General features: G+C 39.1%; 1 protein-coding gene, 1 long non-coding RNA gene and 1 pseudogene across 3 annotated transcripts in view; 2 read left to right on the top strand and 1 right to left on the bottom strand.

The window, feature by feature from the left end:
* Window positions 1-27,052, top strand: part of grid1a (glutamate receptor, ionotropic, delta 1a) — a 278,394-nt gene that overhangs the window by 36,265 nt on the left and 215,077 nt on the right. The window lies entirely within an intron of this gene.
* The window catches only part of LOC146505592 (uncharacterized), a 66,715-nt gene continuing 41,522 nt past the window's right edge, over window positions 1,860-27,052 (top strand). The window contains exons 1-2 of the long non-coding RNA XR_014877788.1: window positions 1,860-13,775; window positions 14,560-27,052. The exon at window positions 14,560-27,052 is cut by the window's right edge and continues 41,522 nt beyond it. This is a non-coding gene — a long non-coding RNA (uncharacterized LOC146505592). The remainder of the gene's footprint in view (window positions 13,776-14,559) is intronic.
* LOC146505593 (uncharacterized) lies at window positions 16,205-17,083 on the bottom strand (annotated as a pseudogene).

Genomic DNA, 27,052 nt, shown 5'->3' with positions numbered 1-27,052 from the left:
TTAAAGGAGTTTCACACTGTGTATCCTCACTTCACTGTTCTGTTCTCCCACCACCCTTTGTTCATCTTTAATCTTCCCCACAATCTAAGCTCTCACATGCAAATGGAAACAACAATGATACAGAGGAAAGGTCTTCTCCAGAGTGTCAAAGTACTTTGCATGGCAAAGTGAAACAGCATTAGGTGGTCAGTCTCAGTCACAGTCATGGCTCCTGGTGTCTGTGCCATTTACAGAGTCATAATTCCAATGCTGATCTTCCTTGCGCTGTCACTTTTGGAGCTTGGCACGCTCTCTCCATCCCTCGATTTCTGTTCCAACGCGGCTGTAGATTTAAGGCAGAGCACGTCGTACACCTTAGTTGTCTTCCTCAGCGTCAACGACGAAACTCTTTCATTTTATTTTTAAGATTTTGCTGTTCAAAATCTCCTCGTGACAATCCTTTGGAAGCCCACTGTCGTTTGTCTGTTGTCCTGCAGATGGTCCCTGCTTCTCAGTGGTCCTCTTGAAGTGTTCTCTCCTAGTCACAGTTTGCATCTGCGCCTCAGTCAATCCTTCCATATCCCTCATGTCACGGTTCCTGCAATTTAAAAATGAAAACTTCCCCGGAAAACCCTCTTTTGCCCTATGTTAGCTTAGCACAATTAGACATGCACAATGAAGTTGTGCATTGTCTCTTAAAAATTCTCAGGGATTCTCCCCTGAAGTAGCTTTACTCCAGGCCCTGTTGTAAGAAAAAAAAACATTAGCCAGTGGTGTGTCCTGCTGTAAATCATGTGATTAGATCATATGATTAACCCTTTGCTGTGGAAAAAGTGATATAGATGTTAGCGCAGCGCGTCTGTATGAACACTTTCCCAATGTGACCTCTGTACTGTAAACAATACAAGGTCATGAATAACACACCGCTGGTAAATTCACAAAGACACAGAAAGTGGCATTTAAAAGGTTAAGTCAGCACGGCTCAAAAGCCCATGCAACCCAGGATATTGCTGTCATCTTTCTGCTCCTGTAAAGAGAAACATACATACATCCACCCTTTTGTCAGGTCAAGGTGGAGGTGCAATCTTGCATAGTCAGTTCCCATTTTTATTTGCTGACAGTAGAACCTCTCGTGACGCAATAAGTTTCTACTGCCAGCAATGACGTCAGTTCAAAAAATAAAAAAGAATTTAGACTGGATTACCTCGCTGAATCCTTTTTGACAGGGACTTGTTTTCTGATTGTCCCAAATAAGTGGCTTTCTCCCGAGCCCATTTTAATTTTGGAGAAGCTCACTTGCGATTGATCAACATGTTGTATAGCGCTTTCGATTCCGATGTTGCAGGCCTACTTGAAAAAGAGAAAACTGCCAAACAAAAATCTCAGTGCACTGTTAAAAATCAAAAAATATGAAGGCCTCTTTTAGAAGTTGTCCAAGCATACTCCCTTAGAATGATAGATCAAAACAACTAATTGGCAGGTTCAAAGTGGTACCAAAAGAAAATGCATCAGTAAATCTCCAAAACTTTCATCCACCAGTCACACACCTCACACAACAGCAATATTCTATTAGAAAATGAGTTTTTGTTTTCCCCATGTACCCAGATGTGTGTCATGATAAGACCTCCCTCACACATCAGAAACCAGAAACTCAATAATCTATTAGTCCCCACTCATCTGACCCTCCCGCAGCATTCTGTTCACCGCTGCAATGATTCAATCATCCTTCCCCAAAAATAATACTAGTTCACTAGTCTATGTATCACTGCTTAACCCACTAAGTGAACCGGACAAGATGACGGTAACAGAAATGTATGCTTAAGATGCTATTTGGTCTTCATGAGATTCATTGCATGTGTGTTTGTGTTAGTAGGATTAATGCATTTTTCTGTTTGTGTAATTTTTGTGTATCTCTCCTCTTTGCGGTGCTCCAGACACTTTTCAATTCTCCACGCAAGGCAGTCGTTTTTCCCTTCCCAGTTTCCTAAACCCAAATTTCATTCCCACACTACAACAGCCTTCCTCCATGTTGTCCCCTTCTCCTTTGACTGTGGTCTCATCTCATCTCGCCCCCTTGCAGCAGTCCAGTGAGAGTCAGTTGTCTTTCAGCTTTGTCCTGTGTTTTCCACGGTCTCATTTTGCCATTTTTGCACCGAAAGTGGCAAATGTCCAACTCAAGCAGTCTTTTCAAAAGTCCATTCACACACAGTGAAGGTGCAGCTCGTTGGAAATGCACATCCATCCATCCAGTCATGATGATGCCATTTTTCTCCTTGCTGTCGCTGTCTTGCACAGCTGTTGCTGCTGGACCTTTTCTTCACTGCTCAGGATGCTGCTGTGAGCTCTCGAGATCCATCTCGTTGTTCTGAAACTGCATTTCTTGTCTTCAGGGAGAGATTCTTGGAGCTTGTTTTCTCAGGGTGACAAACACGTGGAAGTTAAGCTGTAAAACAATTCAGCCAAAACTTGGCTTGAGTGTTTCTAATCATGTTAACCTATAATTTTCTTCCGACTGCTGCACGTGGAAAATTGATCCGGGTCTGCTCTTCACCTGCAAGTGACATACTGAGACATTTTGATCATTAAACACAAAACCCTTGCCCTAATTTTATTGCTTATTTTCATCAACAGTTCTTCTAATTTTGTGTGTGTCCACCCTAGGGGAGCTGGTGGCCTGCAGTACCACCTTCTCCCTCTAGTTGGAAACAACTTTTACACACATTTCTACACTCCTCTCTCTCTCTCTCTCTCTCTCTTTTTTTTCCTTTGTTCCCCATTTTCAACATTTTGTAACCCTGTTTCTCACTGTTTTTACACACACATCAACGTTTCCCACACAACCATTCTCTGCAATCTTACACACCACACATTTACTCAATTCTTACCATACAGTCACGTATTGAGTTTTGTCTCTGGCCGCCTGGTGAAACGTCCGCTGCTACTGGATCTAGATCCCATATTTACATTCAGGGCGTCTCCTGCAATGGCCTTCTTCCCTTACCGGCAGAAAAGTGCTAAAATACCGTCACTCCACACACTGTATTGTGCAGACGTGATTATCAACAGTGGACTCGAACCACCATTCCCTGTGATGGACCGGTGTTTTTGCAATTACTCTTGCAGACGACTGCTTTTCTTTTGCACAACACCGGAACCGAACACAAGCCTGGGGACTCTAACCCCAGGATTTTCCCTCCGGAGACTCGAACTCCGGAGCAGCAAGCACTTCACCACTCGGCCAGACAAAAAACTCCTCATAACTGTATACAAAGTTAGCTACAACTCACCCATCTGCAGAAGTCCCCTCAAAATCGATGATCTCGGTGGTGACTGAAACACACGGCTCCGTGACTCCTCCATTTCCTTTGCTTCAACAGCTGGTAGGACAAAGGTACCTTTTCCCTCAGGGGTGATCAGCCCGTCCACGGAACCGTTGTTCAGCGACCACACGGACCACCCTGCTCACAGCGCCATTTTGTTGTGGAAGTTTTCCACTTAAATAAAGCCTGCAGACGAGCGGTGAGCGGTAGCTAACATTCTTTAATCCATGCACACAAAGACAACATACAAACAAGCTTGTGGAGCCCCCATGGCCGCGGGACAGACGGTCAGCAGAGTCTCACTGAGCCTAGCATGGCTCTCAGTTAAATACTTTCTCCGGGAACAAAGGCAGTACACAGCTGTTTCACACCTCAAGGTTCACACTCCCTTGCTACTTCCCAGAATCCTCGAAGAGACAAAAGACTGGTCCTCTGGAGTTCCTGTTTCCCCCCCCAACATCCTTGCTACACCCCCTACCATTTGTCTTACAGTATGAGTGTCAGACATGTTAATACAATAAATAATGAAAATTCCTTATTTTCATCATTGTGTATTCCTATACAACTGTTATTAATTTTTGTAGAAAAACTCAGTTATTGCATGTGCTCCTGTGAATGAATGCATTTATGATATAGCCTAAGTGTTCTGGCTCCTGAAGAGTCGCCCCCGAGATTATGTGGTGTTGTATAGGTTCATACAGTCTGTATTTGTTTTGGGGGCATTTTTACACTGTCTGATTTATTTTGACATCCTAACGGAAGTGTAGTACTTCCTGTCTAACAGTAGAAGGACAGTTTTCTACTCCTGTGCCTTCCTAAGCCTTAAGCCAGCACAATCTGTAAGTTGGCAGTAATGTTGTGTTTTACCATTTTCTATTTTGCGCTAACTGCTGTGAGTTGCTGATGTGATAGTTTGCACAAGTGAGTTCACCTAAAGATGTGCTTTATTAGACATTAGCCTAGACCAGGAGTCAGCAACCTTTAACACCCAAAGAGCCATTTGGACCCGGTTTCCACGCAAAAGAAAACACTGGGAGCCGCAAATACTTTTTGACATCTAATATTGTTTTTTTTACCTTTATGCTTTGTGTGAAAAACTAAGGTGTGTTGCTTATGAAATCCATGAAGTGCTATAGAGAAAATTACATTTTATTTAATAATAATGATAATGGATTGCATTTATATATTATAAATATATTTTCTAGGCACCTAAAGCGCAATTCCACTATTCATTCACTCTCACATTCACACACTGGTGGAGGCAAGCTACAGTTGTAGCCATAGCTGCCCTGGGGCAGACTGACAGAAGCGAGGCTGCCATATCGTGCCATCGGCCCCTCTGGCCTCTATTTATGTAATTAACACATTTTTAAAGAAATGTGAAAAGGAAAGACACCCAGCTGAACTAAAATGATCCATGTAGCAAACAAAAACTGTTGTGAGCCACCACCCTTAACAATAAGTACTAAATAAGCACTTTCAGTATATTAATTTCGTGACAATCGCCTTTGGGCTTTTGAAGCCTTGACCTGGCTTTTAAAAAATAATTGGGAAAAAAAGCACTATGTTGCTAAAAAAAAGGAAAAGGGGAGGCGGACGCACCTGAGCGGCACCCGCAATCACGCCTCGCGGCCTTAACGTCTGTGCTCTCTATGCTGTTGTTGGTATGTGTCGGGCTGTGAGCTGAAAAGCTACAGCCGTCTGTATGCGTACAGCAACCGTGGGTGAAAAGTGGTCAATAAAGAGATGCTGAAAAGCGTGTTCATGGAAACATCGTCGGGTCTGCCGTAATATGTTTACAATGGGACTTCTGCTCCTGAACCTTTACGCACAGCGTCTGCAAATCGGGGCTGTACGAAGTCACTTTCATCTTTACGCAGGACTAAGCTGTCATCTGTGAGGTGTGAGTGGTGTTTGTTTTCAACATAGTTCATGGTGGAGAACAGCTGCCAACATAATGTGGATCATAAGATCCATAATTGGCCTACCTGGGGTTGAAAGTCCCAATAAATGCACGGCGTTTCGGCGGGTACACCAGCTTCCGCGAGTGTGACGCTTATTTTGAGCGATTAAAAAATAATAAAATATAATTTTATTTTTATATTTCAACATCACAATAATCTTCCAATTTAGAACTACAAGTTAAAAAAAGAACTAACATAAATAAAATGCACTTTAGCTAAATACTTCTAATTTATTTTCCCAAACCATGCGGAGCCGCACTATAAGGACTAAATAGCCGCATGCGGCTCTGGAGCATGTTGCCTAGACGCTAATTAGGGTTAGGTAACCGCTAACGTTAGCTTGTTAGATTATTTAATATAGCTGTGATGTTTATAGGTCATAGCAGTTTCTAATTGTAAAATGTTTACACATGTTAGCTCACACATGATATTTTGTGTCTTTTTTACAGTTCAAAACCCATGTCATGCATCCAATTGGAAATAAACTACCAGAAAGGAACAACAGTGTGGTTTTTCTTTGTGAGACGATGGTTATCTATCTGCCTAGTTCAGTGCGAGGGCAGAATACTAAGTCATGAACACAGTCCAGTTTGTCAAAAAAAATCATTCATAAAACATGATCACATCCATTCCAGTTTACTCATCCGTGCTCCCTCTGCTTGATTCTCCATTCTTTACTAAAAGTGTCTCTCAGCAGTTTTACAATAAAACTCTTAGCTGATATCACTTACTTAGGAACCTTTAGTGTCATTTAGTTTTCTAGTGGGAAGATAAGGTCTGTTATGAATATGATATGGTAAACTGTCAATCTGCTAGCATTTAAGTAGTCATTTTAGAAGAACTAGAAAGGTCTATGCTCCAGAAGCCAGTGGGTTAGAGGCACTGAAGAGATTAGAGCTAGTAGCAAGGGAACAACTATGTCGCCATGAGTGTTAAAGCCATTAGCTAGCTTATCACCTCTGCTCTCCTGTGATTAGCCCAACCACTTTTCCAACATCTTTTCTATAGACCTTCAAAAACACTTGTAGCCGTGTGCCCCACTCATCTTTCCCTCCTTCACTCAGTTCTTTTCACAGAGTGGATTAAAAAAAAACATTGCTGGTTAGACAGCGGGTGTTTTTGGCACCATATTGTCTGAAAAAGTTACCTAATGGAAATTTCAGAGCATAAACTGGATCTGAAAATGTGTTGGTAGTCATAGGCTTGAGGTGGTCTGACTCAGTTTGCTAATTCTGTGGCTGTAACTGTTAATGTAGGATTGAGAGTTGTGGCCATGTGGGGTACGGTTTCTACTTCCCGTGGATTTAATTTAATCATGCAAAGGTTTTTCTCTCCTGCATACACATGTAAATGCATAAATACACATTCGTACATTAGTCATGTACATATAATCACCTTAGCCATGCATAAATAATATGTTCACCGTATGCATGAATCTTCTCAGCTGACAGCGTAGCTAGAAGCATGTTGTTATTATTCAGGTTAGAGGAAACAGAAGCAGCTGAAAACCAAGCATATGCCATCGGTGCTAGAAGATTCACCTATTAAATGTATTTTGTTACCAATTACAGAGTACATTTACATATAATTAGCACCGTATTCCACTCTTCAGAATACTTTAATATTATCTTCTAATATATCTATTTAAAACACTGACTGTGGGATTTATACAGTATAGCTACCTAAAGTAGACTGAACTCTGGTGGTGACATTTTATTTTGCAAAATTGATCCAACAACAAGTGTTTCCCTGGCCTTTTATTTTCCACACCTTCAAGTTAGAGTGAACATAGTACCTAGGATGAAAATAAAGTATGAGAGTTACTGTAAGTACCACATAACATTTTGTTTTTCATTTTGTTTCCATGCAACTAGACTTCCTAAAATAAAACTGGCATCAGAAAAGGTAGTTTTACCTTTTCTGTGTTGTCAAAGCATAAAAAGAAAAATAATAATAAATGTGATCTCACCAGATGGTTATTGTTCTCAAACACATGTGTTCAAGATGTGTCCATTTATGCTGCAGGAAAAAAAGGTTGGCCAAAAAAGATGTACACATCATGTATTTTGTAAATCTGCTACTGTGTACATAGTGTTTGTAGGCTCGACCCCAGTGTGGGTGGATAATCCACTGATGGGGATTTTAAGTAAATAGTAAGTTTTAGTGACTTTGTTAAACTGGTCATGCAAGAGGAATTCTTTCTGTTCTGTGAGACCTGAAGTGGCACAAGATAACAATGAAGTTCAGGGTTCAACTTGTGATTGCATGTCGTAACAGTAACAGCTTATGTTTCTTAGGTTTAGAAAGACTGTGATTGTGAATCAAGTCCTTGCCCACCCTTTCTCTATAGTGAATAATGTGTGAAATCATGGATGGTGGCACTATGTGTGCAACTCTTGAATGCTGGAAATGTGGTGTCCATAAGTTTGTGGACGATGACACACTGATGCAATCTAGGAAACTTAGTTTGTATGCTACCACAGGGGTTTTTATATCAATCAAAATATGACTGAAGTGCAGACTTAAAGCTTTGATTCAAGGGGTTTAACAAAAGCAATGCATTTATTTTTAAAAATCAAAGCCATTTTATACTTAGTCTCCAAATCTTGAGAGGCTCAAATATAATTGGACAGTTCATTAACAAGCTAATCTGTACCAGGTGAAGCCTGTTCACTAATTATTTCATGATAAATTAATCAGGTCAAAGATTTGGAGTTGATTTCAACCGCTGAACTAGTCTTAAACCTGTCAAAGGGATAGGAAACAGGGTAAGAGTGGCCAAATCAATAATTTGGTACAGTCTTAAAAGGAAGGAATGGACTAAATATGGAGGGTTTACAAAAAGAATTATAACTAGTTACACTTAACTCAGGGCAGAGCAACTCAGCACTAAAACACAGCATTTGTATTTTCATTCAAGTAAAAACAATCTTTATGTATAGTATAAAAAAATACATCTGTAAATGGAGGTAAAATATATGATTGTAATTCCAAAATTGTTTATCCAGTACTTTTATAAAAGTTCTTGAGGTAAAGTTGAAAGTTTGCACTTCAGTCACATCTTGATTGTTTAATTAAAAAACACTGTGGTGTGTCATTGTTCTGAGATACTTACTTATAGACCTAACTGTATTGTGGATCCTATAGCTAGCCCAGTGAAGCAGCGGGTAGTTCAATAAGGAGAGATCACTTGGAAGAATTGAACATGATTTATTGAGATAGATAAATTAATGTATTTGGCGATTCGACTCTGATGACCCATCATGGTAGAACGAAATCTCAGCAATGATATGATTTAAGGCAGGATCCCCCCGGACTCTAGACGCTGGCGGTGGTGAAGATGAAGACTGAGGCTTGAATGTATCTCTGAGGTGTCTGAGGTGGAGATGGGGAAGAGTTGAGCTGCACAAAAGAGAGTCTAAAGGGAGAATGACAGAGAGCACCAATTAAAACCATGCAAAGCAGAGACAGATTAGTGATTATAGATCTTCTTCTTTACTGAACGTAAGCATAAACTTAATTTAAAGAACTCAGAGAAAAGACTACAAACATCCACACCCTACTGTGTAAGCAAGGTAGCTACTATACCAAAAAATACTAAAATACTAATCTGGAATAATCTAAACATTTTTTTCTATTGGTGTTGGTTGGTCTGTTGGTTTGTTGGTGTTTAGTTATGCAATTTGAAAAACTAAACTACAACTATTGTTTTAAAAAATCGTAATGCCAATAAAAATGTAACAACTTTGTCTGTTACTTTTTAAATGCTGTTTTTTTTTTTTTATTTGAGCCTAATACAGTAATTATAGTTTGTGATTTTATTTACTAACTGCTGAGAAATTATACTCAAAAAAGCAGCCTATGTGCAGATATCAAATCTGATATCTACAGAGCTTAACAGAGAAACAATAATAAGGGATTGTGTATTTCAGGGATTAGTGTACATCGTAAAGATTCACTTACTTTTGTGAAATTGATCACTGATACTCATCTGATTTACCAGATTTGTGTTTGGGTGTGCGTGCTTTGGAGATTGTTGTATTCCTCACTATGGGACTAATCAATTTAAAGCTTGTGACTGTGAATCACCAATTGGCTCTCCCTTGACAAAACATTAAGGCAGAGGCTGTTTAGAAACTAAAAGTGCTGCAGTCCTCTTTACTCTTTTCTCCTTCAGTTCTTCCCTTTTCACAAAGTCCACGTAGTCTTACATAGCTAAAAGCAAAGGGGATCTGAAGATCCGCCCGCCTATAGCACATTACATCTTCTATCTCTATATTGATTGCCTTGCTGCATGAGACCCCCTAATCGTTTAGATGACTGGAATTTATTAGGATTAAACTGTCATCAACCAATTGCTGTGCTACACAGGCAATAATGTGGACATTCAAAGACAGACGTATATGTGCACACAAGAGAGACACAGAGAGATAGATGGAGAGACATTAATATAGGTAGAATAATTGTTGATGACAGCATGTTAGTGCAACATTAAAATTACACTACACAGTAGTATTTTATGTTTAATTGGGTAGTCTATAAAGTTAGCCAGTCACAGAGGCTGGGATAATTGCTGTGAGTGGTGAATGCATATGGAAAACATATATTAAGGTTGCTGTCTTTAGCCGTCTGCACTGATGTTATTTAGTTACATTATTTTGTCCAAAAGAAGCTGACTTCCTGTTGCATCGGCCAGTAAATAAAGTAAAACTAGTCTTGGTTACAGCATCAACTGTCTTTTACTATGATACAGTATACTAAAGAAGATTGAACAATCACACCTCATGTTCATTTTCACTGTGCTTGGCAACAGTGTACTCTCATAAAAAAATCATCCACAGTGGATGTTTGTCCAAACACTGACTGCTGGAGGGGGTCCAGCAGTCCAGGGGTTGTGCAAGCTAGTTTATGCACAGTTTGACTGTCACAAGGGGACACTTGGTCAGTGAAGGAGTTGTTTGACGTTTTGAGAAAAAAGGTATATTTGCGCCACATGTTTTATATACACACTGAGCAGACAAAGACGAATAGGCACATTTCTTCAAATGTCAAACTGTTCCTTCAGTGTTTTTTTTCCCCGGTTTTAATGTCAGTAAAACTCAAACAGGTGTGAGTCATTCTGGGCTGAAAAAACTTTTGTACGGGTTAAAGTTGGAAGGTACAGGTTAAAGGTACACAATGATGAAAGTATGCAAAGATATGCATACATAAATATATATTTATGCCATGTTCAGGTCACATATCAAATAGTGTAGTTAAGTGATGATGTTTACAGTTTTAATGAAAAAGCCAAAAGGACCATATGAATTATTTATCCAGCAGAGATCTTGCGAGCAGTTGATCAAAATCTCTAGAGGAGAGTGCACAAAAATTGGATTAAGGAAATGCTCCCATGCAGAGTGATAGAACCAAGAACATTTTCTTCCTCTGCTTCAGCTACACACAAACGCTGAGGAGGCTGTAGCTTGTTTTCCATAATGTCCCCCATGTCAGAGAGTGGATGATAATGATGGTGGCCATAATATGTTCATAACAGCAATGATAGAAGGGTCAGGATGGCTGTTTTTTTTATCTATTGTCTTATCTACTTGCTGTTCAAGAGTAGCATCTATGTTTGAGTATTTAAGGGACTATATCTGCTTTAAGGCTACGATATTGCGCGTGTTCTTACCATCATAAGCCATCTTTTTTTATTGCATATTGGTTTATTGTGTGCATATTTCTTATATTGTATTGCTCATGACTATTGCTTTGCATTCCTCGAGTGCCCTTTTATCTGAATAAAATACCAACCTGGGACAAATAAAGCTGACACAGATACAAACCATGAATCATGAAATAGGCACTCTAACATAAATGTTATTGGCCACTTAAGTCAAAGAATAATCCATCTATTGAATCCTTGTTTTAGCGCAGTCATATTTTTCACCACATTGCTAATACAATTAAGTGGAGGAAAAACGGGGTTATGTGTTAGCAGTGTTCACTAGCACAAAGACACTAAAATTAGTTAAATGCACAAGTCAGCTGGTCAAAATTAAATTCTACCAAAATGATTTCCTTATATTCCTTCATTCCTCTTCTTCTTATCCAACTTACAATCCCTTTGTCTGACCAGTTTCTTCTGAGCCATCTTCTTCTGTTTGGCACAATGTCAGGACTTTAGGTACTGCATCACCCTCTGTCAGTGTGGGCGGGGGGCTGAGATCAATCACTGTGCTTCTAATGCAGTGCTTTAGCATACAAAGAGTGCTTTAAGGTTGATGCTGATGCAGTCCATAGGGAAATCATGGGATGTACTATTTTATAGGTACCTGTAGCTAGCACTTTGAGCTGTTATTTTATGTAAGCTATCCCTTCTAATTTACCTCAAGACAGGTGTAGTATTATTTTCATCACGAGTTGTGCACTTAACTCAGCCAGAGAGATAAAAGTTAACCTTTTGGATGTCTTAATTATTATCTGTCAGTGGCCAATGGTTTTAAAGCAGCAGTGGGTGGCCTTAGTCTACCATAGGTCAATACCTGTCTTGTGTTTATTTCTGAAGTCCTGGCAACTCCCCAGGATTCACCAGTGATGACATTTATCTTCGTCTTGACCTTTCTCAAGATGGCCTGTGAATCAGATCATTACACCTCAAATCTCCGGTGCCTCTGTACTGATAAATTAGTTTCCCAAAATAATATTGTCATTCTTCTTATCGCCCTTGTGTTTCCTACATTTGAGAAAGTGAATTTGGTTGGTCTGTTCCTCTGGGAATAGAACCATAAGGGTAAAATGTCTAACCATAAGAAATGAGTGCTTTTCTCCTGTTGAGAAGTGTGTATGTTTCACACTGTTCATCTCTGATTAAATTAAGAGATTTTGTTTATTTGGTGCGTCACATTTTATGTATGCCCGGTTCACATTTACATTTTGGCCCTTTGTGGCAGGATGAGCTTTAACCTGCCAATTATACAAAGGACTGGTTAGAAGGCTATCTATTCTCTATAGATTTCCTGTTGCTGAATACAGCTTAGATTAATCGCATCTAGCAGTTACTTGGAAACGGAAACGGGAACAGGAATGCTGACAGGCAGAGAGCATTTAACAAACAAACATATTCAAAAACCCTGCATGCATGCTCTCTCGCTCACTCACATAAGACACAGTGCATGTCAAATTGTATTTACTTGAACTGTCAGCTGCACAAAACAACAGCTGAAAATTCTCCCAGAGTACTGCGTGTGTTCAAGCTAGACATTTTAGTTTCCTTTTTGCTGCTGAAATGTTCAGGAAAGTAGTAGTAAATATGGAACTTCTTTTAGCAGCCAACTTTTAGGAATGCACAAGCGCAGGTTAAATAAAAATTAACCCCAAACATTGACTCCGATCAGATACAGACCAGTTCAATAAATCTTTTTGCACAGTTTTTGATGCAGTTGATGAAATCATTGGGTTAATAAGAATGCTTTCCTTTAATTTGATCTTGTGTTTTTGTTTCGTGCAATTAATGGTAACTAAGTCCCTTTTTGTGGGGTTCCTCAAGTATTCACATACCACTTCACTATTTCACCTTGAAGATGTTATCCAAAGACGTGGCATTTCTTTTATAACGTATTTAACACACGCTTTATCTGACTGTGTGTCCCCACAAAACAACTGATTTCCTTTCAAATATCCTGTTGGGCTCATTTATCTTCTCACAAATTTTGCTAAGGTGTGATCCATTACTTGAGTGACAGAGAAAGCGATGCACAATCAAACATGCTTGAGTATTTACTTTGACTTTGCTATCTATTCTACTTAAAATATTCTGATAGACTAGCAGAGCAACTACAGCTGATTCAGGCTCTGCAGTCTGAGTTCTTATCATGACCAGAAGGAGAGAACACATCATATTTTTAAGTCCCTACATTGGTTGCCTGTCAATCTCTATTGATTTTAAAATAATTTTACTTGCTTTAAAATAACTTTATGGCCTTGTGCCTGAACTAGTTTTCCCCCTCGAGCCAAACTGGTTCAGGTCTACTGGCACAGGTCTGTTAGTTCATTCAAAGAGCAGCACAAAAGCCTTGGAGAGGCAGTGTTTAACATTTATCCCTAGAGACACTGAATTAGACTGCTGCAGGATGTAAGAGCAACTGAAAGTGTTGACATCTTTAAAATGTAATAAACGTGTAATAAGCGTTTCTTCACTTCACTTGATTATTTTATTATGGCTCTTAATCTAGTTTTTATTACTTGATTATATGTTTTGTCATATCTTATCAATTTAATTGACTGATTGGATTTTAAAAGGTCAGGTTTGAGTCAGAGATCTCTGCATATAAATGTATTCCTGGCCACTGCTGTTCATAAAGCCAAAGGCATACTAATTAGAAAAGTGCTTTTTCTTCTCCTTTTTTTCTAACAAATGATTTATTTCTGCTACTCCTCTTGGATTTTCTTCAAATGGCAGGCACAGCCAGGTCATGCTATTTAGGCATTTGCATTATGGCTTGTGTATATTGAAGATATGTCTGACATTTGTGTGGTCCATTGATTGTATGCATTCATGGGTTGCATGGGTACTGATATTTCTAACTATCTTGCAATTGTGCAGTTGTGCACAAGGTGTAAGGTAGGGCATCCTGATAATTTTGAACTTCTTTCATCATTAACCCTGGAAGAACATCCAGTGACTGTCAGTGATTTTTATTATTAAGCCTGTGCTATCTTTTATTTCTGTTTATGTTACTCATAAGCTGAAATCTACACATATTAACATAAAAGTCATATAGTGTCTAAACTCGCCTAGAGGGTATTCATAAAATCACCAAGCAGATGTTACACTTTGCATATTCACCAGTTTCTCTCTCTGTCAGTGTTCTGCTTTTAACACTATTTAAAGTGACACGTTGCAGTGAAATGTACTGCTGAAAGCAAAACAAACAAACAAACAAACAAACAAACAAAAAAACCTCCACAGTCACAGATTATTTGTATTGGAAAACCATGATTAGGCACCTATAATGTGTATACTGCTATGAAAAATTATTGACATAAGAATATCTCTCACTCTTTTTAAAAAAAAAAAAATCATTATAAAAGATAATCATTCTAAGGACAGGGATGGTCATACGCAGTAATTAATGACTGCCTAGTGAGATAAATATCTTCATCAGTAAACAGCTGCGGTTCCTAAAACATGACATGATCATCGCCTGGAGTCCATCTAATACGTCTTAATATTTCTACCTGTGTGAGTGTTTAATTTGGCATGGCATCATCAGCATGCTGCATACTGGTGTGTTCACATGTGTTTGCTCTGACAGTTTATTCATTATAGCTCACTTACACATTTTTGGAGGTGGTCACAAAGTGGCTACCGCCTAGTTTGGCAGCGTGTCAGTCTTTGAAGTCAGTTAAGCGTCTGGTTATCCTGCTTGAGCCCAACATGGCTTCTCCCCACATTTCCTGAATCTGATGAAAAGTAGGCGCTGTCATGGGTAATAGCACAGCTACACCCAGCTGAGCTCTCACACAGAGGGAAAGAGAAACAGAGAGAGAAACAGAGGCAGAAACGCAGGTTGTAATCACCTTCTCAAGCGTCACTTGCCTTTTATGCAGTCCAGTACAACTGGCGTAGGAGGTAAGTAGGCAGATGTGCTGAGTCACATTTACATCAGGAAGATAGAAAACAACATTACTGATTAGGAAAAAGACATCTTTTTAAACATTGTGAAATATAAAACCCTAACTAAGCAAACAATTTGAGACAGTAATGCAAAGATAGCCTAATTAAAATAGCGGTGAACTGTATCTGCTGAATCAAATTGCAAAGTAATTTGGCAGTTTAAATTAAAAGTTGCTATTTCTTAAGTAAGTGGCAGACCTTAACAATAATATGCAAATAAAGGTTTAGAATTAAGGTTAATGAAAGAAAAAACAGCTCTGTAATTCTTGAAAAGATAGCCCTGATTGGCTTCCAACAAATAAACCTTTTTTGCATTTCTTTTCTAGTAATGTGATACTTTGACTTCAAGATCAATAAAAGCAGTCAACGAAGTGGAGAGGCTTTAATGACATTAGCAAACTAATCATTAACAAACATCAACAGGCCCTTTGTTTTAGCCAATCTGATATGGAGATTCTAGCAAAAGTGCAAAGTGCTGTTTTAATTCTTGGCTGTCACAATATTTTGCAAGCTATAAAACCTCCCAGTCAAGCAATTTAATCAAATATGTGTAAAATATTTCAGAATCAAAGGAAAACATTAGTTACAGTTTTTCTCAAATGCTTAAACACATTTCGCAAACGTTTCCACCATGTTCCCCAATGTCTAAACACAACACTCTTTTCTAAAGCTGCATAAACACAACCACACCTTCCCACTGCAAAACTCAAACTTTCACACCAAAAGAGCAGCTCGAAGCTTTCAAAAATGTAAACACTATACACATCATTACACACTACAGCAAAACAATTGAAAACACAATGCTCGATTTGTGAGAAGGTTCTTTGTTTCATAACTGCCAATGCATATTTTTAGAAACTATACAGTAACGGATCGTCGTAGATCTCTGCAGAGGATTAGGCATTTAGATTTGTGAGTTTCATATGAAGAGTATAAATCTATAGAAAATCCTGCATGTACGTACACTACTGTAACACAACTCAATGCAAAAACAGAATCTATTGCACACAACAGTACTCTTGAAAACATGAACAGGGTGTGAAGTTTTTTTATTTACGTTATTCACACCACACACACACCACAATCACTGTACGGCATCATGTCGCTGAGCTGCATCGGGCCACATCACCTCAACCACATCGCAGGCTATATTGTCTCTTGCCAGGCACTGCGAGAAAAACGCCCTGGAATGGCAAATCCATCCTTGGAGTGCCTCCGCTGGGATGTCAACACAGGCCAGCTCCATTGCCCTTAGGAGGTTCTCTCTTGTGTATGGTTGTTTGTCATAAACCTTCCATCTCCACGATGAGAAGAACTCCTCTATATGGTTCAGGAAAGGGGAGTAGGGTGGCAGACAGACGTTTAAAAAGTGGTCACTGTTGGTGGTGAACCACTCTCTGATTTGGTTTGTTCTGTGGAAGCAGACATTGTCCCAAATGATCACATAAATGTGATGTGCGGGCCCAGGATGGTGTTGTTGGTGGTCCAGGAGGATGTCTTTTAGCTCCTCTAGGAAGGTGAGGAGACATTGGGTGTTGTAAGACCCAAGGACAGCATGCCGGTGGACAAGCCCCTCCCAACCCATGGCCACACAAAAGGTAATATTACCCCCCCATTGGCCAGGGACCTCAGTGATGGCTCTTTGGCCAATGATGTTACGGCCTCTTTGCCTTTGTTTCTGCATTTTGAAGCCAGCCTCATCCAGGAAGAGGTACTCATGAGGTCTGGCCATCGCGTCCAACTGTAATATCCTCTGTGAAAATGTGAAAGTGCACAGGTGTTCAGAACAACAGTCAATCAGGTAGCACAGTATTGTTTAGAAGTAATGTAGGCCACTGAGCAACACAGTATGTCCACTAACTGTACTGTGAACATGGATGTATACTTACTTGCACATACTCGTAGCGTAGGTCTTTGTGTCGCGCAGAGTTGCGCTCAAAGGGAACCCTATAGACCTGTTTCATCCGCATCTTTTGGCGCCGGAGAACTCGGTCTATTGTGGCCAAGCTGACATCGTCAATGCTCTCAAAGTTGACATTATCGGCAATGACTTTGTCTCTGATCTCCCGGAGTCTGATGAGGTTGTTCCCACGAACCATATCCACATTGAGGGTTTCTTGTGCCGCTGTAAATATGGCAACCCTCCCACCTCTATGTGGCATTCTTTCAACTGTAAAGAAAGAAACATGTGTTACAATACAGTCACAACTGATTTGAAACCAATAGACTACTTTCACAGGTTTGTAAAACTGTATTGTGACAAAGAAAGCAACCGAGTACAATACCTGTTGTGTTGTCTGAATGCCCTGATAATGGTGGTGATGGCGGTGAACCTATTCAGGTTTGGACGGACTCTTAGTCCTGCTTCAGCCATTGTCATGCCATGGACAATGACATGGTCAATGACTGTTGCTCGCATCTTGTCCGCAATGATGGTGCGAGGTTATCTTGCTCTCCCTCCTGGACCTTCTCCTCTCCCATGTTGGCCTCCTCCTCTTCCTCATTGGCCTGCTCCTCTTCCTCCTCTCATTTGAACTCCTCTTCCTCGTTGGCCTGCTCCTCTTCTTCCAGGGCCAGCTCTTCTCCCTCCTCTGCATCGAATTCCTCTTCCCCTGACTCTGCCTTCATCCATTGTGTTTGTTGGAATCTTCAGCATACTGTGCACTCTGAACTTGCTTTTGTAGATGTGGTCACAGCATTATCAACAAATGTCTTCAATTTTGAGTCATTGTGTGTAATGAATGACGCCAGGTGTGTTCATTGTGTTCAAATATTGCTGACTGTGGCAAGCATGTTGCATCACATGAGCTTTCATTTGAGAATATGAGCAGAGTTCTTTTGCAACTTGTGTTTTAGCAAGGGAAGATGTGTTTAGATTTATGACAACGGAGGATTGTGTTCTGTGAATTGTGTCTTCATGTGACATGTGTTTATGTCACATGAAGACAGATTTAGTAAATGTGTTTAGACAACTGGTCATTTGGTTTAGAGGATTGGCTTTTGTGTTTTAGCATTTGAGAAAAACTGTAAAAGATGCACTGAACCAGCATAAACAATAGTGGTGCCCTTTTTGCAAAAAAAAAAAGAGGAGGTAACTCCTATTCTTAACATTTCGAGACTTACATTTTCAAAACATTCGTATAATTTTATTTTGCATCTTCCAGTGAATGTACGCAGCCCTGGGTCAAGATGTTCTACGGCTCTGCTGGCTGGGTCAGCACTGATTTGCCGGGTAGTAAGAGCTGGGTGTGAAGCAGCTGCCTCTGTCTTTCATTGACCTATGCCTCTAATTACAGTGTGAAAATATCAGCTGTCCTCTCACGTAAATGTCGTCCTGCAGTGAGCAAAGTTTAATCGAAACAGAAGCCCTTGGCTGATGTGATACAGAGGTTATGAATGCTGATGGCAATGGTGGTTTGGGTGGGGAATGTTTTGTAGAATATGGTCACATCTTTTTTGGTCATCCCAATTATGAAAACCCCCAACACATTTTCATTAAAATTATGTATGTTTAATAGCAATGACACGAAAATATTAAAACCAAATCAATAGCAAGAAATGTCATTTCCTACATATACAGCCAACTAGAAGATAACACTTTATGTTATTGTTGCTCACCGCAGAAATTCAGAAGCTTTTGCACAGCATGAAATGTGTTTGCAGTCTAAATAAAAGCCCTCCATGTGGGAACATGTGGCCATGCTTTCAAAAGTGAGCTGTGGAACACACATTTCCTGCCAAAATTGCACAGGAAAGTTTAATGTAATACATCAAATCGGGTGTCATGTCAAAATTTACATTTAGAAAGATTTTCAGGTTGAAGATGTCTCACTTTGAGATATATTTCACTGACAGCATCTATAAATATAAATTTCTCAGTCTGTTGTATATCCCTGCGGAATATTTTTGCCTTTGCACACTCTCCAGGATTATCCTTTGATGTTACATTTCAATCAGGGTAGTGATCCTAATCCAGCAAATAATGGCCTGAGTTTCTTGACATTTGACAGCCCGTAAATCCACTCAGGTAAAACAAGACCTCAGTCACGACCTCAATAGATACAAGATTGATTGTGGCTCACACTGTATAGTAATTACCTGTGTCTTTTGTTGTTGTTTTTAATCAACATTATCTCCCAGGAAGGTGAAGGCCGTTAAAAGTTATTGAGTTTGACTAATATTGTGTAAAAGGTTAAAGTCAAGATTGAGAATTTAGTGGGATATAACAGGAACCGATAACTCCTTTCTCTTTTCTTTAATAATCCGTCAAACACAAGTCATCCTCCGAGATCTTTTCTTGTATTAGTCTGATCTCATTTCTTTATAGATGTTCACACACATACCAGTTAATCTAACATTTGAAATGCTGGACGGGCAAAACGTCTAATATTGTTCAAACATTCCCAGACAAATGTCAGCTACCCTAGTGTGCATATCTGTGCAAAGAGCACGAGGTTTATTTGTAAAATACTTGGAGTGAAATTCTTCTTTTTGCCGTGCGTTTGTGAACTGTCTCCTGATGTCTTATTATTATGGGCTACATGGTAGGATTTAGGAATGAAAGCAAAATGGATCTTGCAACAGGGATGTCGCAGCTCACTCCATAACAAACACACCCCTCGCCTGTAATGGTCTCTAAATATGTTCAAGTGTTTCTAGAAATATAACTATCATCTGCTTCACTCAGGGAAGAAGGCACAAAAAAAGAAAATGAGGAAGACTATTGGCTACTATATAGAAGTCATCATAGTAACTGATTGAGAAACAGAAAAGAATAGTTATATCTGCAGCAATGCTCAAAGTGTGACACACTCTTTATCTCTCAGGAAGGAGAATACTTACAGTACATACATACATACTGTACAGAAATACCCAATTTCTCAAACCATGGCAACGTGACTATTGAATTTCCTGAATATATTTTATTTACATAGTAAAGCATGTAGGTTTGTTTACATCTGAAAAAAAATTGCAAGTCATTTCTTTTTTTTATTAATGCTGCAGCTACACCATACTACAATGAATGACAGAGAAGAAGAAAAAACAACACCTTCTTAGTAGATGGGGTAGGCTTACCTCACCCATGACTCTGAATTCATTAAGTGGAAGAAAATGAATAGGTGGAATTTCATCTAGGATCTCTGATGAGATTTTAAAATCTTTACATTCAAAGCTCACTTCCCTGTTTCCACTCTCATTTCTTTCTCTTCTTTTTTTTTATCTTTCTCCCTCCATCACTCCCTTATCAGCCTCTCCCTCCCACTTTCATTCCAGGGAAGCATGGCTTCACCTGGGGCTATGATAACATGAGGCAGAGTCATAAATGACTGCAGAGTGAGGAAGGAAATCAGCACTGGTCAAGCTTTTGGCCAGAGGGAAGGCAGTGGTTTGTGTCGACTGCAACAGGGGCCAGTGGAGGTCTTATTGGCGGATGTCACTGAAGCTTGGCCTTTCTCATGAGGGAGCAGGGACAACAGAGTGTCTGCTAACCAACTAACATAGCTAATCCCCAAGATCCAAAAACACCACCCTGAGAAGGAGAAAATCATTCACATGAAAAGTGTCTCACGCTGGGCTGGCTCAGGCGAATCTACACATCTCTGTGTGTGTCAGACACTGTATGCATTTGTTGCTTGCAGAAACACTGTACACAAGGTATTAGAGCAATATCGCATTTGAAGTCCTTTTTGCATGATCTGCATTGCATATAGACCATTCATTTAAGGGATTTTTTTCTCCGTTTTCCTGCCAATTGGAAATGGCACATTGCCTGAGTCTTGCACTTTTCCAATACTACAAACCCTACTGTCAGCCTGAGGGGGGTGTGACATGTGCTACCACTATGACACATGGTGCTGCCAGCTACTTCACCTGTGAGTGATGTGCTTTGCTAGGAGGATGCCCCAACCAACTAGGGGGATTCATTGCACTGACAAAGACGAGAACCATCTGTATTTTCAAGGAAGGAACAATGTGTATTGGCAGTTGAGTGCAGAAACTTTACCCTAGTGCAGCGGTCCCCAACCTTTTTTGCGCCACGGACTTATGCCCGACAATATTTTCACAGACCGTCCTTTAAGGTGTCGCGGATAAATACAACAAAATAAAACTAGTACCGGTACTGAAAAAAAAAGAAGATTTATTCATAACACACGTGAAAAGACCCAGGAAAACCGAGTTAACAATAAAAACGATAACAAAATAACACTGAAAACCGATAAAAACCCTGAAAACCATACATTTCACACCCGAGCCTCAACTCTCGCGGCCTGGTACCAAACGACTCACAGACCGGTACCGGTCCGAGGCCCGGGGGTTGGGGACCGCTGCCCTAGTGCAACCTGTAAGACTCTCAGAGACATTTTTAACTCCTAAAGTTAGACGTATTAGATAATGCTTCTTTGCACAGGATTATACTACCAAGTCATCCCCGTATGATAAAGTACTGTAAGTTGTTTGTCAGTGCCTTTGAAACATTGCAGTCCCATCACAACTTTATATCCTAAAGCTACCCTGTGGAGTTTCTGACAACTTGCAAACTGCAGTCGTTTTCAGTAGGTGTCTTGTATTTTTCTATTGCACACGCTGATAGATGAACATATGTATAAACATACAAATGTGCAATTTACATTCTACCGCTAGTGGAAATCCTTTAAGCAATTAGGTGATAGCAGTAATAAACAGTAAAGTCTTGAAATCCCAACAAAAAAGATTAAGGTTCGGATAAAAACAAACAAAAAATACAAATGATTCTGCATATTTTTATGAGTGAAGAAGTGTCTTGTTGGCACCTTTTTCTGAGAAATACTGAATATAAAACTCAACAAAGCATCTATGAATGGGACACTTTTCATGTTTTTATTTCTACAACTTCACTAGAGTAGCTTTGAATTCCGATCCAGAAATACAAGAGTGGACTGCAAGAATACCTACAGAAAAAAGATTATAGCAGAAACATCTTCTACAATTTTATGCCTATTATCTGCTTTGTGTCTGAAATAATAGTGGATTTAGTCTTGCATTCCTAAACCCTATATTTAGAAAAGAAATCCTGATATTTTCCTGTTAATAGGTCTAGTTTTTTAATTTGCACCAGGTCATCTTGACCATCTCTACATGCATAAATGGATCGAGTTGCTGCCATGCAGTTGGCTCATAAGATATTTACGTTAATGAAGAGTTGACCAGATCTTTTTAATGAAGTAGCCAGAGAATGTTACAAGATACGGTAAACCACAAAAAAGTCTGTTTTCATACACTGGGCATGTTCTGACTGTAAAAATCCAAATCAATTTTCTGTTGTTGTTGCTCCACATTAAAATATTTATTAGTTTGTTTGTTTTTTTCATTTATTAAATGTACTGTGAGTGGACAATTTGAAGCCATCTATATTGAAAACCAACAGTATGTGTGAAATTAGCTCCTGTATGGTGACAGTACACCCTAAAGGCTGATCTCAAAAGTGACCAGTAAATCCACTTTATTAATGCCTTGACATGAATCTCATTAATTTGTCATTGCACAGATGTATCCTATTAGCAGTGATGAGTTCATGTCTTGGACATTCACATATACTATAAGCTACAACCCATATTTGCAATAAAATATTGTGTGTAACATGCTGAAATGCTCTTAAGCAAACATAGTCTTGGATGTATTTTGTATAATGTCTCAGTTGCACTCCTGCAAGTGAAACATGTAGTACAGTCACTGCAGAGAAAGAGCTTAGTGATGTTATGTAAATTGAGATGATGAGAGCTACGAAGAAAACATAAGAGAAAGGCAAAAGAGGCATTAGAAATACCAGATTCAGTTCCTCTTTCAAGACTCAGTCTTGGCTTAATGGACTTCCCTCCACTGGAATGTAAGAGGGGGAGAATGCAGGTGTCTGTTGTAAATGTGGCTGCAGTTATGACAGTGGAGATTTTATTGTATATGTGTCTGGTATTGCAATAATGCCTTATCTCACATACACTTACTGTAGGGCTTGGTCCTCATTTTCTCTTCTCTTCTCTTCTCTTCTCTTCTCTTCTCTTCTCTTCTCTTCTCTTCTCTTCTCTTCTCTTCTCTTCTCTTTGCTTTCTGTCACAGCTTTGGCTCCTGCTGAAGACAGATAACAGGAACTGGAGGTTTATATTTGCTTTATTGAGCGTTAGATTCACAAGTGTATATTCAGTGCTGATGGATGTTCCTTATGAGCCATGCCCAGCGTGCGTGCGTCTCTATCTATACCACAGTTGGCGTGTGCATGTGTGTGCCATAATGTGTGTAGGTTGCTTAAAGTGATATGCATGGAGTATAGAAAGCTCATGGTGAAAGAAAATAAAGGCAGTGAGGAATGTGTTAGTGTGGGCTATACACAGGGAAAGAGGTTCATACAGCTGATGAATATAACTGACACAAAACTGGCTTATTAGTGAGGGTTGGGTAATCTAATGATAACAATGGCAACGTGAAACTAAATTCAAATGACTGTCCTATTTCACTCTTTCAGTATCATATTGCTTGTCATTTTCATTTTGTACTTCAGCTTTTAGAAGTTTAATGATTAATAATCTTCCATGTCATTTTTTCTTTACAGCATGATATTAGTACACGGTGCTGTTATCAAACTGTCCTCTTGAATGTTACCTTTCTCCTACGGGAGCAATAGATTTGGCAAAGGATAACAATTTTTCTAAATCACTAAAATTCTGAATCACTATCTTTGAACCAAATTATTCTCTCTCTCCTTTGGCACAACACTGAGCTTTATTTAGACACAATTTGTGGATCTCATTTACTTTTTCCCCCAAAATTCTAAGTACGTTCTTGGATCTACATGTGATAATGGCAGTAATGGTTCCTACTGATATTCATTCTTGTGTTTCTAGTATGTCCATATGTTCCATTTAGTTGCTGGCTGCCACTATGTGAAATCAGTTATGAAATGGGTGGGGCACTGAAAACGTCCTTCCAATTGCTTTGGTTACTGGGGTTGGGGAATACTCTTTTTTCCCCTGTTGCCAGGGAGTGGCTGATTGGTCTCTAGACCTGTGTGACTGGGCCCAACTTTCAATTGAATTCAATTCAGTTATATTTATATAGCGCCAAATCACAATCACTGTTTCCTCAAGGTGCTTTATGTTGTTAGATAAAAACCCTACAGTAATACAAAGAAAACAGAGAAAACCCCAACAACCCAATGACCCCCTTTGAGCAAGCACTTTGGTGTCAGTGAGAAGGAAACACTTCCTTTTAACAGGAAGAAACCTCCAGCAGGCTCAGGACGGGGCGGCCATCTGCCGAGACCGGTTGGGAAGAGGGGAGGAAGACAGAACAAAAGACTCGGTGTGGAAATGACTAACTAACTGCTGCACAAGGTTTTGCCTTAAGTGACAAATTCAATAGATTTGTTAAATAAACTGAAAATCTTGTTGAGAGGATGTCACTTTATGCTATAAAAAGTTAGAAAAACTATGTGTATGATCTGAAACCATTGTTTGGGTTTGAGCATAGACAAAATTATTAAAAGGGTGATTTGGTTTTTGCTCTGCAGTGTCAAAAAACATCCAGAAGTTCCTTTCATGCACTTTATTAAGCCAGTTCTGAGAAAAAGGTGTTTAATAAATTCTACAGAAAGGAATTTTTTTTTTCTTTCTTTTTTTGGTTTTTGACCTTTTTTGTGTAAGTAGTCACTACCTTCCAATATATTCTCCACCCATAATGAGGCCTTAATTAAGCCAATTTTAAGCTTGAAATTGAAAATATCTCTCATCCTGTATCTAATCTAGCTTTGTAAATGAAGTGCACTTGGCTATATCACATTATGACCACCATTATATAGTAGCTTACAGTAGTTTATCATATGCCAGAAGGGGAAAGATATACTCAAGTAGCAACACTACATTGTGCTTCAATTATAAATAAAAGCCTGATCTTTTCAATACTTTTTCAGTAAGAGTACTCAAATAATAATAGCATAAAGCATTTAAAATAAATAAGGTGGGTTTGGGCAGATTGGTTTTGTACATTTGGTTTCTCAGATTTCTAAATACAGTTAGTTTGTTCAAACCTTGTCACACAGTTCCTTTTACAGACAGTAAATAAACGGTTTAACAAAACAGTTAATCTGCACTAATGCAACCAAAGCATGCCAAACACTTCTCAGGATAATTTCTCCAAATAGAACATTGGCAACATTTACCTAGTCACAGTAATATTTTGACAGTCACAACAAAATAGGGGGGAAAAAAACAAGCTGGGAGGCCTTGTAGTCGAGCTCAACTGTTCTTTCTGAGTTTCAGGTCCAATGAAAATGAAATCGTCTGTCTTTGGTAACTAAACCTTTTTCACATTCAAAAGTCTTTCATGTCAATGAAATGTAAAGATTCAGTTCAATCTGTCTTGCAGAGCACATGGTTAAGAGGATAGATTCAAGCAGGCCTCTGTGTTTAAGGTGACTGCTGTGAAAAGAGCTGTGTTCTCTTTTCCAGTACTAAGTTTCGAGTACACAAATGAAAAAGAAAAAAAAAACCTTCATACATGGCCTTCCTCGTGGTTGCTAAACAGCCATGTGTCAGAGTTATTAAATAAACCAAAATTCACTCTTCAGTGTGGTGGTTAAATATACATTTTCAATTCTGGAAAATTCCAGTTAGAGATAAAAAATTACAATAAAAGTCAATATTTAAGATAAATAATAACAACAGAACTGGCTCCATGCTCTCACTGATAGGAAAAGCCACAAATGTAGTACTGTTTATATTTAGTTAGCAACCCCTTTATGCTTTTCACTGTTGATAAGAGCTATTGTTCTTCATAGTCCCATTCCTCTGGATCTGAGATTGTTCCCATCCATCACTCGTATCAACCTTCAACTAACCCTTGATGGCTGTGAACTCAGACTTGGGATATATTTGTTAAATTATATCATTAAAAAAATCAATAAATAACATCTGTGCTGTGTTTGACATCTTCCCCCTGTGGTTGGGATGATGAACTGCAATCACTGTGCTGAAAGAGACAGATTTCAGATAAATTTAGTCTAACTAGGTGAAAACCTTTGTTTTAAATTTGAAATCTTGGAACAATGCAAATATGTTTTCAAAAAATTGTAGTTCCTGTTTTAAGCCATTCAGAAAAACATTGGTACAAACTCCAAGGGTGCTGCTCATAGCCAGTCAGTTTGGATGAGACTGTGCAACCGTTAAGTGGTTGAGACGAACACTGCACAGGGAAAACGTGATGAAAGAGAAAGGAACAAAAATGCTTCTGGACTGAAGCTGACATACACTGTGTGTCACTCCTGTACTCCTTGTCACTGTAAACTGCATTTGTGTATCCATCTGTTTGCGTAATAGAGGGTTGTGTTTTCTTCCTTTTTGCGTGGTTGCTTATGGGTTTTGAGAGGTTTAATGTTAAGTTGTTCAGTAATGTAGGAAAGAAGAGGGAAAAATGAAAAGACAACAGATCAAATATGCAGAGGCCACCGTAATCCTGCTTTGAGGATCTGTTTCCAGTCTCTGGTGAATTTCTGTGGGCTAATCATTTTATAATTACTCAGTGACACAGACGATAATGTCTCAAAGGACCAAAACAAAAGGGGTGCTCACTTCCTGTTGCCTCTCATTTCTGTATTGCCTAAATGCACATGTTGGCACATAATGTCACATTAGCATATGTGGGCAAACAAATACTCAAAGCATAAATACCAAAACCTCAATGTGTCACAGTCTCCTGCTTTCAAGTTTACCTCCTCAATCTATATTTCATTTCCTTCTGCTTTCTAACAACGTTTTCTAACAATGACAGTCATATTTTGGCAATTGTTTACAAAAATGTTGTTTCGTGGTATACTTTTCTTGTGGAAGAATCATTTTAACTTATATTATTTTGGTAAACTGAAAAAGAAATAACATGCAGCACTTTTCCAATACACAATCTGCTTGTATTCTGCTCAGTGACAAGCTGTTTCTATAGGCTACCATTCAATGCTGAGTTTGTGCGGTAAGGGATTACGCTTTGTTCAGTGCTTTGGAAAGTCTCGGTTGCCCACAGGAAATCAATTGATGGAAGCCAGCTCATTGGCTAGCAGGCTTACCGTATAGTCGGCTTTTGTTTTCATCAATTGTCAAGCAAAACTCATTATC

This window comes from Neolamprologus multifasciatus, chromosome 13 (genome assembly GCF_963576455.1).
Source record: "Neolamprologus multifasciatus chromosome 13, fNeoMul1.2, whole genome shotgun sequence".
NCBI lineage: Eukaryota > Metazoa > Chordata > Actinopteri > Cichliformes > Cichlidae > Neolamprologus > Neolamprologus multifasciatus.
The sequence above is the reverse complement of the archived record's forward strand: the minus strand, read 5'-3'. Positions and strand labels throughout refer to the sequence as shown.